The sequence below is a fragment of the Phoca vitulina genome, unplaced genomic scaffold (assembly GCF_004348235.1).
Source record: "Phoca vitulina isolate PV1807 unplaced genomic scaffold, GSC_HSeal_1.0 scaffold10, whole genome shotgun sequence".
NCBI classification, from domain to species: Eukaryota; Metazoa; Chordata; class Mammalia; order Carnivora; family Phocidae; genus Phoca; species Phoca vitulina.
In genome coordinates, this window is record NW_022589713.1 from 12,334,992 (window position 1) to 12,350,950 (window position 15,959).

The following is a 15,959-nucleotide window of genomic DNA, read 5'->3' on the forward strand; positions in this document are numbered from 1 at the left end:
TCTAATTTTCCTAAGCTGATGTATCAAACTACCATAAACTTTATGGCCTAAAACAACAGAAATATTCTCTCACAGTTGTGGAGGCTTGAAGTTCGAAGCCAAGGTATCTTTAAGGCCATATGCCCTCCAGAGGTCTAGAGGAGAATCCTTTCTTTCCTCTTGGGGCTTTTGGTGGCTCCAGACATTCCTTGGCTTGGAGCTGCATGCCTCCAATCTCTGCCTCCATCTTCACATGATCTTTTACCCTGTGTCTCTCTCTACATTAAATATCCCTATTTTACCTCTTAAAGGGATACCTGTCGTCGTAATTAGGGCCCACTTTATATACTGATCTCAAGATCCTCAACTTGCAAGAATCTATTTATAAATAAGGTCACATTCACAATGGGGTTAGGATTTGGACATATCTTTTTTGCGGGGGTGGGGGGGGTATCTCCAAACAACCCAATGCAGGTACATAGAAGTCTTTGAAACTCATGACTCTGAGATCAAGAGTCACATGCTCCACCAACCAAGCCAGCTAGGTGCCCTGATAGCTCTAATCTTTAATATGCATGATTGATGTCATCAGTTGAGATAGAGTTTTAAAGGCAATGAAATTTTGAGCACAAAGAATATTATGAAATGGACACTTAGGAAATGAGAATTTGAATTTGTAAATGATAAATAATAGTGATACCAATTAAATTTTTGTGTGTGTTTCTTTTTTTTTTTTCTGCAATATTTAGCTACTAAGCCAACTAGCATAGAGAATACAGAAGGTAGGTTATGTATAAAGGTAAGACTTTGCCAGAAGAATAGGAATGAAGTGTTTAGGAACAAGAAAGTTGAGAAAAAAATCATTGTCAATGGAATCGAAGTGGTGTTTTCCTTGAATAAGTGGACTGGAGAATGGGACTTGAAATTAGGTTTTTGAAGTAGTATGATAAGTTCAAGATTTCACCATAGCAATATATCACTGAACTAAAGGAACAGAAAAAAGTTATTGCACATAAGTTCAGAACACTGCTTTGTTGATTTTAATTTAATTACTTGGGTATATAATTTCATTCTTCTGTTCGTTAAGTTGGGTATATATGGTTAATCTATTTATAGGTTGGATTTACTCAAGATATTGATTAAAAATACTTAATGTATGACCACTAAAAATAAATTTATGACAAAAGTGGCAGGGACTACATTGGTGTATTTAATGATATGCATTCATTCATTCACTTTTCCATCCATGCAAGAACTATTTGTTGAGCACCTACTACATGCCAGGAAGAGTAGTCTCTAAGGATTTGACTTAAAACTTATTTTCTAATGGCAGTTGTTATTATTGCCTCTAATTTACAGCAGGTTTGCAAACTTAGAAAAAAATCTTGAGGTCCAGAATATTTTAACTTGTTTTTGAAATTTTTATTTTCTGTGATTATATTAAGAGATGTCCAGAATAAATAGTATAAAAAATAATTTGGGATATTTCTTTGCAAATATAAATTCATTGTAGAAAAATTAGAAAATACAGACAAGCATAAAATACACATTTAAAACTCAAAATTCTTTCTATTAAATTTATAGATATTAGGTAGCCAGACTAAAGTGAAAGAACATTATTAGATATTAGATTTTAGTAGATATTGGTAAATTACCTCAAGGAAGTTTTATCACAGATTAATATTATGAGTGATTTAAAAGCTAAAAAAATCTAATTAAATTAAGTTGTTATCTCTGTGAAGATTTAACTCTACCTCTCCTTAATATAGTTTCTCCCTAAAGTTCTTTCTCTCTTTCTCTTTCTTGGCAGGGGTGATATATAGTATTAAAATTTATAAGACCCAGAAACACATATAGTAAATAATTTTTTTATATACTCTTGTGTATTAATTACGTTTTAGGAAATCAATTATATTGAAAAGGTCTTTGCAACATAAGAAGGGTCCATCTTTGTGTAGAACTAAGGACTATAAACTACCCCTTCAGAATAAATTGACCACCACCTGAGCAAATACAATTTGCACTGCCAATGTAGTGGGAAGAGGATAATGGAAAATTGGCAATTCATTTACTGAATAACTCTAGAATCATAATGCAGAAAAAGATTATTTCATCATCCATTTTCACTACCTTTAAGAGTTTTACAGTCTTTATCCATACAAACTAACTCAATATGTTATACCAGTTCTCTCTTTATTATATTAATAAAAGTCAATGTTATGGGCTGAATTGTGTCTGCTTTGTCCCAATTTATGTTGAAGCTCTAATACCCTCTACCTCAGAATGTCACTGAGTTGGAGATAGATGTGATAGATGTTATTAATTTCAACTGAGGCCATAAGAGTGGGCTCTAGTCCAATCTGACTTGTGCTCTCATGAGATCAAGAAACTTAGACACATAAAGGGACAGCAGGGATGCACATACACAGAGAAAAGACTGTTTGAGGACACAGCAAAAGATGGCCATCTACAAGCTAAAGAGAGGCCTCAGGAGGGATCAAACCTGCTAAAACCTTGATCTTAGTCTTCTGACCTCCAGAACTGTGAGAAAATAATTTTTTGTTGTCTAAGTCTGTATATTTTATAGCAACCTGTCCGTATATTTTATAGCAACCCTGTCTGTATATTTTATGGCAACCCTAGAAAGTTCATACAGTTTTTAAGAAAAATGTAATTTAAATGGGAATTGTTTTTATATTGTGATTAATATTATTAAAATTAGTGATCATAGTTTTAGGGTTAAATTAATTCAAATAAAACTTCTATTTAATTGTTTATATTGCATAATAATATGATATAAATTGCCATTGCAGGTTTCTAATTACCAGAGATTATTTCTCCTTAAATCATAATATTTGCTAACGATGCTAATAAATTTATTGTCCTAGATTTTAGAGCTTCAAAAGATATTAGAGATTATTTAATCAAAATTAATTTATTTAGCTCTTACAAGTCATACATTTTATATTTCTCATTAAAAATGAAAAGTAATAGAATGATTAAATTATTGTTTCTTTAATTGCAAGCACCAAACTGCACGTTAAAAAGAAATATTTTTACCTTGTGACAAACAAAAATTTTGAATTTAAAAAATTATCTGATTAAATTAAATGATTCTAAAATGATGTACCACTTAATAACTTCGAAGTTTTCAATTTTGAGATGACAATATTATAATTTTTCAGTAGAATTTTCCTGACTTTTAAAACATGTAGACACAACAAGATAGGAATATCCACTATTAAACTGCAAGCTAATGAACTTGAAGATTTATCATACTGAAGGTAAAGGGAAGTTCATGGGCTTAAGAGTGTGGGTTCTGAAGTTAGGTTGCCCAAGTTTTAATTTTTAAATGTTAAAGTAAATTCCTGAGGGTTCCATAAACCTGAGGAATTTACTTTAGTATCTTCATTGACTCAGTTGCTTCAACAGTAATCTGGGTAATTAAAACTATTTTATAGGATTAAATGTAATAATACCTGTAAGGAGCTTAAAACAGGCCATGTTCCTATTATCATTATTTATGTTCATATGAAATGTGTGGCAGAGTTTAATGTAGACATAGTGCTTATTTAAAAATATTGAATGGATAACTTCCTCAGTGATAATATGGCATTGTAATATGATGTTGAACACCAGAAGGAGAAAATTGCTTTGCATTCATTAATTTTCAAATAGCATCCAGTGTTTACTTATCATTACTGCAGGTCCCTCCTCACACGTAGTGAGTACACTGCTCTGTTTAAGTTTGCTGGAACAAATTTGTGCCGTTTACTTTGAGATGGAGTTGTCTTTCAGCGAAGTTAGTGAAAGTTATAACGAAGAATTATTTTCCATAAGTAAAAAATAACACAGATTTGATTAGAATTTCTTTTAAACTAGCTGGATGCAATCAAGGGGGAAAATAGAAGAGTTAATGCTAATTCAAAATTTGCATTTACAACTCTTTTATCCCCATGAGAACATTCTTCTTTAGTATTTATTAAAGAGTTTAAATCTCTTTTGCCTGTTTTTTATCTCTACTGGAGAAAAATGCACATGCTAAGGCATTACATGAAATAAAAGTTTTATTTGACAGAACTAATTAATCTAGATAAAACTTAATGTAATTTTAGAATAAATACCCCTCTCCCCCATCCCAAGTACATTATGTGATGACATTGTAGATTTTGCAGTTCCAAGAGGATATCAAAATACTGTAACTGAATTCAAGAAAAGATTAAATGATTGCTAAAAATAGCTCTAGTTTGCAAAGTAAGCATGGTAAAGAGTAGATAATTAAATCTGTGGCTTAGGGCATGAGATAACTACCTTTGGGGAATAAGAAAAAATAAGCTACATCTTCCTTACTGCACAGTTTCCTACTTCATCATAAAAAAAAATCAGCAGATACCTAATGTGCCTTAGGAGGTTATTTACAGTAGCAAAACGAAAAATAGTTTTATCTGAATGCATATATGTAAATAGCATGCTTATGTATATGTAAATAGTGTGTATATATATATATATATATATATACACACACACATATATATATAGTGTGTATGTACATATAATAGTGTTTATGTGGGCAAGTGTGTGTGTGTATTAACATTTAACTTTCAAACATGTATTCCTAAAAGTAGATTTTGAAAAGAGGCGTTGTCAAAAAAAAAAAAAGAAGAAGAAGAAAAAAAGAGGCATTGTCTAATACTGAGACTAAATCTATCTGTCATTTTAGCATAGAAAATTTCTATGAAAATGTTTAGGTAACTGTGATATATTGATAATATATGACCACTCTGAAGATAGGTTGAGCTCAAAAGTAACTGCATGGGAGGGGCACCTGGGTGGCTCAGTCGGTTAAGCATCTGCCTTCGGTTCAGGTCATGATCCCGGAGTCCTGGGATTGAGTCCCACATCAGGCTCCCGGCTTAGCGGGGAGCCTGTTCTCGCTCTCTCGCTCGCTCACTCTCTATCTCAAATAAACAAATAAAATCTTTTAAAAAATAAGTAAGTGTATGGGAAACCTATTCATGAGTCAAATTTCTTTTTTCCAAGCTAGGTAAAATGTGGTAAATACTGTGTAAAACATCAGGAATGGAGAGCTACAGTTCTCACCTAATTTTTCTGGTAACAATAGAAAGATAAAATGATGCTGCTCCAGGATTTGATTATGTCTACTTAGAGAAAAAGCTTTTTCCCTCTAGAGGAGAAATGTTTAGTGTGGAGTACAGGATCTCCCGAAAATAGAGTAAAGAATTTGATGTAATTATTTTGTGCTCTATGTTCTGACTACTTAGACCATATTATCAACCTATGCTGGGAAGTAAATTATATGAAAGTATAGCTTAAAATTGGATATAAATAACATTCTAATCCTGCTAATTCACTTTATATCTCAAATTAATTCATTTGGTGTAAGGAAAGCAATAAAAACCAAAAAATAGATTTTCTACCAATCACCAATGTTCCTGATTTTCTAATGAAGAAGCTAATGAAATGGGGGGGTGGAAATGAAATAATATTAATATAATTTTTATTGTAAGAACATATCCAAAATATTTGCTTCAGTCTACTTTTCCTGATTATCTATCTATATACCTATCTCTCTAATGAAAGAGATTGATATTCATTAAAATGTTTTTAATTTTCAGTTGTTGATACTGGGCAAAACTCAGTCATATCTTCTCTCTAAAACTACTTTTAGAAAAGTCAACTTGAGTTAAGAAAATATTTTCAGATCAAATCATAAATATTTTCAGTGTTATAATATAATAACCTAGCTTAGGACTTGTGGCAATTGATTGTTTGAACCAGTGAGCACTTTCTACTAAAATCATGCTCTGCTATACATGTGATTTGACCAAACACATGTCTGAAAATATGTATTAGTTTTATGTTGAGTAATTTAAACCACTTAAGTAAAACACCTCTGGCATTTGGCCGAGATGTCTTCATACTGTTTAATAACCGTGGAGAAGTTGGGCTGGAATTTGTTGAAAATCATAGCAGCCAATTTTTTTTTTCTTCTGTTTTCTAGTAAGGTTTAATGTTTTTTGGCTGAGCTTCCTCCCCTGACCCAGTGCCTACCATTCCAAGAGGGTTTGTCCCAACCTCGTTCAGGGGTTACTTAAGTATAAGTTCTGATAAATCTTTAGCTTGAGTGATTGGTCTCATACTCTTTGTTTCCACAGCTGCTGCATAGTAGTTTTGAGAATTTTCCTTTCAAATACTACATATTTTTCCAGAAAATAAAGAAGGAAGGGATACTTCAAAATTCATTCTATAAAACCAGTACTACCTTGACACCAAAGCCAGATGAATCTCTCATAAGAAAAGCAAAAACAGATCAAAATCCCTTATTAATATTGATGACAAAATCATTAACAAAATATTAGCATACTAAATCCAGCAACATATAACTGGGATTATATATCATGACCAAGTGGGATTTATCCTAGGAATTTAAATTTGCTTAACATTTGAAATTTAATTAATGAAATATACCAAATTAATGGAATAAAGGACAAATATCACATGATCTTTTAAATATAGAGAAAACATTTGATAAAATCCAACATGCATTTATGATAAAAACCTCATAATAAACTTAGGACAGAAGGAAAATTTCTAAGCCTGACAAAGGACTATGAAAAACCTACATCAAATTTACTTAATGATGAAAGCCTGAATGCTTTCTCTTTAGATGGGAAAGAAGTCAAGGATGTCTACTTTTGCCACTTCTATTCAACTCTGTACTGGAGGTTCTAGCCATTGCAATCAGCTTTTGAAAGGAAGAAAAAATACGTTCGGATTGGAAACAAAGAAATAAAAGGTAAAATAAAATTGTCAGATGAATTGCATTTGTATGTTTTGTTCATTATTTCAGATTATGAGAATAAAATATACTTAGTGCATAAAATATGGAGGAGCAAAAAACTTGATAAAGAAAAACAGTCCATATTTACACTTCCCAGAATATGCCTAAGTAAAGATTTTGGCATTGTCTTAGTCTGCTTGGGATGCTATAAAAAAAAATACCTCAGATTGGGTAGCTCATAAACAACACAAACTTATTTCTCATGGTTCTGGAGGCTGAAGTCTATATAGACATGAGTGCCCACATGGTTGGGTGAGGGCCTTCTTCTGGGTCATAAACTTCTCCCTGCAACCTCACATATGGGAAGGGCTGAGAAACCTCTGTAAGACCTCTCTTATAAGAACACTAACCCCATTAATGAAAGATCCACCTCATGATCTAAAGAAATCCCAAAGGCCTCACCTCCTAACATCATCACATTGGGCTTTAGGATTCCAACATGTGAATTTTGGAAGGACCGAACACTGAGACCATAGAAGGCATATTTCATGTTTCTAAGAAAATTATTTTCTGCATATTCAATGTTGTGTGATATATGGCAGTTTTCTATATATAATAGTCAAAAATATAGTTAAAAATCTAATCGTCAATTTGATGAATTCACATACTCTCCATTGTTGACCCTTTAGTTTCTAATGCTGCTTCTATAAATTGTACAATGATTAATCTATTTTATATACATTTTTTTCTCATTTTAGATTAATTCCTTGAGATTTCTAGAATGTAATTGGGCCTAATATATAAAAGGACTTACTACAGATTGTCAAATCATTTTCCAGACTTTTTTTGATCAGCATATTTGTTAACAGTATTTGGTAATACTGACAGCATCACACAATTTCCAGTATTATGATTAATTTAACTTTTAATAAATTAAATACAAAGTTGATGCTTTACCAATTTAGTATTGTTATGATGACTAATGAAGTTGAAGTCTTAACATATATGCGTTAGACATTTGTCTGTTTTAATCTTTTTGTTGTGAAATAACACATAAACGGAGAAATCCATGAAACAGTTGTAAAGTTTAACAAATCATTATAAAGTAGAAGACTCAGATAACCAACAATCAGATCAAGAAAGAGAAATCGTCAGTCTTCCAGAAATTATCTGCCACAACTCCCTCCCTACTACCCAAGAATAACAACTAACCTGACTGCCATGGCAATTCATTTTTTTCTACTTTTCTTCATATTTTTACTATTCCATTGTTGGGATATGCATCACAAAACCTAATGTTTAACTTGTTATGTTTTGGATGGAACTCAACAAACTGGGGTTATATGGTGTGTAATCTTTTGTATTTGAGCTTCTTTCATAATCATTGTGCTTGTAGGATTCATCCATGTTATGTAATGCTATAGTTTATTTTTATTTTTATGCATAATTTTACTGTATGTATACATTACTTTTTTCCATTTCTACTGTTTTTTTTCTTAGAATTTTATTTATTTATTTGAGAGAGACAGAGAGCAAGCACGAGCAGGGGTGGGGGAAGGACAGAGGCAGAGGGAGAAGCAGACTTTCCACTGAGCAGGGAGCCTGATGTGGTGCTGGATCCCAGGACCCTGGGATCATGACCTGAGCTGAAGGCAGACACTTAATCGACTGAGCCACCCAGGCGCCCCTCCATTTCTACTGTTGATGGATATTTTAATAGTTCTCCATTTTGACTATTAAAAATAAAAGAACTATGATTATTCTTTTTTTTTTTTTAAAGATTTTTTATTTATTTATTTGAGAGAGAGAGAATGAGAGACAGAGAGCATGAGAGGGAGGAGGGTCAGAGGGAGAAGCAGACTCCCTGCCGAGCAGGGAGCCCGATGCGGGACTCGATCCCGGGACTCCAGGATCATGACCTGAGCCGAAGGCAGTTGCTTAACCAACTGAGCCACCCAGGCGCCCAGAACTATGATTATTCTTGTAAATGTCTCTTTGTACGTTCACACACACATTTTTGTTGACTATGTACCTAGGTTTGGGGTTGCTGAGTGGGAGCCGTTATGCCTGTTCATCTTTAGTAGATGATGCCAGACGTTTTACAAAGTGAATGTATCAATTTTCTCTGCTTCCAAAAATATATAAAACCTTCCCTTGGTCTAAATCCTTGCCATGCCTCATCTTGTCAGTCTTTTTCCTCTTAGCCATTCCTTGGGTCATAAGGGTACAGTATTGCTGCTGTAATATATACTGTATGGCCTTATACTTATTGGCCACTTGGCTATCTTTTCTATCTGGTTTTATGACAATTGATACGTCATTTTCCTAATTTTCTTGTCAGTTGGCATATAAACTAAATATAAACTCTGTCTCTTGTATGTGAGGCTAATATCTAATATCTACTCCCACTCTGTGGCTTACATTTTCTATGTCCGAATGACATCTTTTGATGTAATAAACATAGTCAAATATACAAAATTTTTCCCATAGGGTCATATTTATATCTTCTCTTAAAAAAATATTCCTACTGAAGATCATAAAAGTGTTTCTATATAAAATTGTGAAAGTCTTCTTGTTTTGCCATTCACACTTATTTAAGAAAGTCTTTAAATATTATACAGGAGATTTAGGGCCTGAATACACCAGTATATCTTTGGATTTCCTGATTTTGCACAATAGGGTTTTCCTTCTTCCAGTCCATTGCTTGACAGAAATATATCATTCTCTTAACTTTCGATTTCCACAGTTAATTAATAAAAGTCCCTGTTAGTGACCTTTGTTTGTGTTGTGGGTGTATGTGGTTAAATCACGGGCAGGAAAGTTGATTGGATTTCGTTTGTGAAAATTTTTCTCAAGCAATAAGGACACACTGAGGTAAGCTCGACTCCCTTGTTTGTGCTCCAGTCCTGTGGAAGAATAAAGCACTCCATTACGTTGACACTCCTGCTGTATAATCAATGCAATCCATAATGAGCACAGACAGCAGGGTAAATATCACACTGCAACACATGTCAGGGAAAATAATTCTTTAAAAACACCCATTTTCTCTAATGTGTTTCTATAGGAACTGAAATTGCATGTCAGCCTGACGCCTGTAAATAGATTATTTTTGAATCTGAAGGTCTATGCTGGAAGAAGCCATTAGTTCTCAATCCTGAACAAATCACGCTGGATCATGAAAAGTGGTGTGGTGATAAATTGATCTGGTTATTGTATTTTGAGTCTAAAAGCTATGGAAGTAACAGTTGTAATTAAACATCTTTTTATTCAGGCACGTGGTGAAAAGGTCACTTTAGTTTTCAGTCAAGAACATGGATCTGAATTCATTAATATCCATTCATCATCAAACCTTCATTGAATGCTAAGTCTACATTTACTGCAGTCACTCACTGTGTTGTCCACCAGAGTTCCAGAAACACCTATTATTGCCCTTAAACACCCCTTAGTTCGCTATAAACATGTCTTCTGTACCAGAAAGATTGTATTCTCAATAATCTGCTTGCAGCTGTGTGTGTGTGTGTGTGTGCGTGTGTGTGTGGGAGGGCATGCACCCGTTTCCTAATGAGGGCTTGTCTGTATGTGTCTCAAGATAACAATAAAGATTGAATTAATAATTGATTTTAAGGCTCTGATGAACTTATAAATTAGAAGTCAATGTAGGACTTTATTTATCTTGAAAAGTAATTTTACAATATTTTCATTATGCAAGATAAAGCAGCAGCTACTTTCCAATTCTGAAAATCTATATGGAAGGACCATATTAAATATTTTAAAGCAATTAGACTAAGTAAGTATTTAAAACTCATCAAGGCTTGTGTTTCTAAGCAGGCAAATTTATTGTTTCATATTTTCATAACATAATTATACTCTATTAAATGACCTCTATATAATGAAATATAAAATTTTTGTGAATTTGTGTGTGTGTGTAGTAGGAATCAATAGCAAAAAATACAGAATGTTAGATGTAGATGTTCATTCTGATGACTGGATTTTTCCTTTCAACTATGAATTTTTTTTCTCTAAAAATATTAACACATTTTGTTCTTTCTGATCTTGTTCTTACACTTCTCTTCATCTTGCATAATATGTATTGCACTTATTTATTTGACTTATTGTCAGCCTCCATGTACCCCTATTGGAATGTAAGCTTCACTGGAGCAGAAAATATTGTCTCTTAGTACACAGTTTTGTTCCTACCGCTTATAAAAATGCCTGGTACATCGTGAAAGCTCAATAAGTATTTTTGAAAGAATACTTCTCAGTGAACATATTTGAATGATTGAGTAAAAAAATTCTAGGAATAATTTCCAGGGTAACAAAAATTTTTTGATAGATGCTAAATGTTTGCATAGCAGTCGCAATTTATTATTTTTTTTAAAATATGATCAAAAAATTAACACCATGTAAAGAAGACTAACATCATTCTTATTCTTTCATGTGTTTTCCACTCCCCACCACTACCAACCGTCCAAGTTGCCCTCTTGTTTAACTCCTGTGGAGCATCAGAAAACCCTATTTTTTTATCCTTTCTGGATTGGATATAGATACCCTGCAGTCAAAGGGCTGTTTTACCACACGTTATTACCCTAGCTCTCTTGTGTGGTAAGAAATATGGTATGGTATCAGCTTTTAGAAAATTTCCCCAGTGTTCTAGAGGAGCATATACACTGTTACCATATTATCCACAAGGTCCACGAAACACGTGTGGACCAGATAGAGAAGGGATGAGGACTCTGGCCAAAGCTTCACTGAAGAAGCTAGCCAAAGACCTATTTTATTGGGTACCATTGTTTCTAACATATACCAGAAATATTTGGTACAAATGGAAGGCTCATTCTAAACATGACCTGTCATTCTATGGATAAATCAAGTGACAATTTTTGAAAAGAAAGAAATAAGCCATCTGTTGCTCATGTCAATGAGAGTCTGCTCTAGATTGATGTGTCTTTCTAAATAATTACCACTTTAGGGTAACTAAGGCAGTATAAAATGGCTCAGTCCTTTGTTACCACCTTTATCTGGCTCTTCTTTTTAAACAAGACTGAGCAATTTTCTGCCTGATTTCTTCAGTAGTCCTATTAATAATTACCTTTTCCTTGTTGCCCTAGAAGTCATCTCCACTTTAATCATTAAGCCTGTGATTAAGTGACAACATTTTATCACCAAGGAGTGTAATGTTTGGAACCAAAAAACTTAAATCTGTGAAGAGCATGAAGTAAACATGCATTCATGTTCCTAAATGACTATGGATGGGATTTAAGAAGTGTGGCAAATTGTATACTTTTAGGAAATATATTTCATTGACTTTGTGCCTTACAGAGAATATGAATCTTTCGGATGTTTCTTACATTATTTTGTGAGCATTATTTTGCTCAAGTAATTAAAGTCACAGTTAACAAATGTTTTATCTAAACCACACAAATCAATTCCAAAAGATGATTGGAACTCTATGGCTCCAATTTATATAATATTTACTAGAGTTTCTTACTCTGGTAAGAGGGGTAATTGGATCATGTAGTCCTCTGTAGAATTTATTTTGTTTCATTTTATTTTGATAGATATTGTCTGCACATAATTTTGAAAAGGTAGAATAGTCAAAGGCCCAAACAAAAAACACAATTCCCTCGCACTACCCATAACACACTCACTTTCCAAGCTCCAGAGGAAAACACTTTCAATGCTTTATCTGTTCTGATGTAAACATAGCAATTACCAAATAATAGGCTTATAGTGCTATTTTTTTCTTACGTACATTACCTATCATCTGTTACTGCTGAAGAGATAAATTCTCTTAAATGTATTGCTAAGAAAAGATGCACTGGAGATTGGCTTTTGAGATCTTGCAAATCTGAAAACATGCTCATTTTACCTTCACATTTGATTGGTAGATTGTCTGGATTTAGATTTCCAGTTGCAAGTTGCCTTAGAATTTTTAAGGCACTACTCATTGCTCTTCTAGCTTCTTGTGCTGCTATTGAGAAGTCCGATGTCATTTTCATTCTGGTCCTTCACAGGAGGACGTGAACTTTCTTCCCTCACTGTGGAAGCTTTCAGCATATTCTTTTTATCTTTATTGGTTTGCAGTTTCACAAATGATGTGCCTTTGTGTGTGTCTTTTATTGTGCTGAGCATTTTGCACACCTTTCAACGTGAAAACTCATATTCTTTAGTTATGCAATTATATTTTTATGTAATTTTAAAATAATTTGTTCAGCTCCATTTTTCTTCTTTTTTTCCCCTTCCTGTAACTCATGTTGGTTAGACTAACTGTATTAAGTAACTTTTCTATCATCTCTCTGTTATTCTGTCTGATTTTTATTCTTCTATATGTAATATTTTCTGAACTTTCTCATCTGTCTAATGGTTTCTGAGCCTGTAATTTGTTTTTTAATTTCCAAAAGCTTTTTGTTATTATCTAAATGTTCCTTTTTACATTTTTAATAATAAACTGGTCAAGTGTAAAGGACAAAATATCTTCTTACTTCTTTGAGTATATTAACTGTAGATTTTTCTTATTGTTTATTCTTTTTTCATTTGTTTTAGTTTCTTCTCAGGTTAAGAAGTTTTGTTTACTGAGTTGTCTTGATTTTTAGAACAGCAGTTGGTCAACAAATATTTGTTGAATAAATAAATGAATGGATGGATGAATATTTGGCAGTCTTTCTTACTTAAAAAGGAGATACTAAAAGTCTAATAAGAATTCCTGTGAGGGATTCCTGGATGGCTCAGTCAGTTGAGAAGACGCTCAGGTCATGTCAGCTCAGGTCATGATCCCAGGGTCCTGGGATCGAGTCCCATATTGGGCTCCCTGCTCAGCGGGGAGTCTGCTTCTCCCTCTGCCTGCTGCCCCCCCTGCTTGTGCTTGCACACTCTTTGACAAATAAAAAAAAATTCCTGTGAGCATGGGGTGATCTAGCTGACATCTCAGTTTTACAGTGGAGAGGTCACAGGGGGAGAGCTGGACCATTTGGTTTGATGACCTTCGAACATTAATATCTATGGACCTTTTCTCTTGGTCCTGTTCCTAAAAGCGTTTTCTAATCTCTGGCCTGATGAAGGTGAGGATTCTGCCTTCTAGAATCTGTTACCTGAGTGGGGAAAAGATACTAGAGGATCTCATCCTCTTCCTTATCTAGACTTTCACTTAATCCCGGTGTTTTCAGAATGGCGACTCACCTGATTTGCCCTAGAGAGTAACTGTCACTAAATCCAGTCTCTGGTTCAGTTTCTCTAGGGAGAAAAGCTCCACTACCTGCTGGGCTGTAAGAAGGGTGTTCTCTTCTATGGGTGGGGTGAGAGATGAGATCTAGAGATTACAGTGCTTCCTGTACCCACCTTCAACTCTTCATATACAGATTTAAGCACCACTTGTCACACCATTCTCAAAGCAGGTGAAAGATTTAGTGTATAAAATTAGAGGATGCTTAGTTACATTTGAATTTCAGAGAAACAGTGAAATTTTTTTTTACAATAAGTATGTCCCATGAAATGTTTCAGACATATCTGTGCCAAAAATATGTTATTTAATTTTCAAATCTGAGTGTCTTCTATTTTATGTGGCAACTCTATCAGAGTCACCCATTACCTTCAGTTCCTAATCTCTTCTGGAGTATTTTGCTGTACGTTGATTTGGATTTTATGAGCTTTCCCCTCCCCTGGCATCTAGGTTTCAACTTTCTGTGCTATGAAAGTCAGCATGCATCCACATGCTTTGTATCTGCCTAAAATATTGTTGATATATTTCACCTATGTTCTTGTCCTTCTGTTCCCTATGTGTTCTAGACTATATACCTTTTGTTCATTTATTGTCTTTTTGTTCATTTATTGTTGGAGTTTTTGAACAGAGTGGTGATTAACAAATATATTTCATATGACAGGTTTACCTGGAAATCTTTGTGATTATTTTAAAACTGAGGTTTAGTTTCCAAAATATTCCTTCACATAATATTTTGCATTTTTCCAGAATAATTGTCAAGAAGTGAATGAATGCACAGAACTAATATTTTTATAATATTGTGATATTTCTCTTGGTTTCATATGTAGGTTGTAAAATAAAACCTATAGAAAACTTTTATTTTCACATCCAATGAAACTATTTAAGCTTGGGTTGCCTGGGTGGCTAGGTCGGTTAAGCGTCTGCCTTCAGCTCAGGTCATGATCTCAGGGTCCTGGGATCGAGTCCTGCATTGGGCTCCCTGCTCAGCAGGCAGCCTGCTTCTCCCTCTGTCTGCTCTGCCTGCCACTTCCCCGACAGTGCTCTCTCTCTCTCTCTCTGACATAAATAAATAAAATCCTTAAAAAGAAAGAAACTATTTAAGCTCAATAATTAAATACTTTGATTGGATGAAATTGTTTAAATTTTTTTAAAGATTTATTTATTTTAGAGAGCGAGTGAGTGGGGGGAGGGACAGAGGGAAAAGGAGAGAGAGATGGGGTGCCTGGGTGGCTCAGTCGGTTAAGCGTCTGCCTTCGGCTCAGGTCATGATCCCAGGGTCCTGGGATCGAGTCCCAGATCGGGCTCCCTGCTCCGCAGGAAGCCTGCTTCTCCCTCTCCCACTCCCCCTGCTTGTGTTCCCTCTCTCGCTGTGTCTCTCTCTGTCAAATAAATAAATCAAATCTTTAAAAAAAAAAAAGGAGAGAGAGAATCTCAAGCAGACACCCTGCTGAGTGTGGAGCCTGATGCATGGCTCTGTCTCATGACCCATGAGATCATGACCTGAAACCTTTAACCAACTGAGCCACCCAGGTGCCCCTGTTTAATTAAATTTTATATGGGCCACTAAATTATATGATATACATGTGTGGAAAATAGAAATAGTTTTGATATGCATACTTCTTGTCACACAAACAATGACGCAAACCTAAACAATAAAGTCAGGATTGATTTCACACTGTCAAAGAGATCTTTAACAACAGAACTAGATTTTCATATATTTGCACCTACTAAACTCAAATATACATGAGCATGTTTAGTAAATTAAATGGAAAGATTGTTTTATTTGCCTTAAGGAGACATTACAGTACATGTTCTAAAAGATAAATGAAGAGAGTTAAAATACAGCATAAGATTGAGCATTTGTCAAATCAGAATTGAAGGTAGCAGGCAGTCAATTGGATTTTCTTTTACAATAACATGTAGTTCACCTTCTATCATTGTAACAAATATTATAATATATAC

The 15,959-nt window shown here is 34.1% G+C and overlaps 1 long non-coding RNA gene across 2 annotated transcripts in view; it reads left to right on the forward strand.

The window, feature by feature from the left end:
- The window catches only part of LOC116634957, a 286,784-nt gene that overhangs the window by 252,636 nt on the left and 18,189 nt on the right, over positions 1-15,959 (forward strand). The window contains exon 1 of one of the 2 annotated variants that reach the window (XR_004300086.1): positions 6,758-6,796. The exons of the other annotated variant lie outside the window; for it this stretch is intronic. This is a non-coding gene — a long non-coding RNA (uncharacterized LOC116634957). Of the gene's footprint in view, positions 1-6,757; positions 6,797-15,959 lie in introns of those variants that run through there. 2 annotated transcript variants of the gene reach the window in all.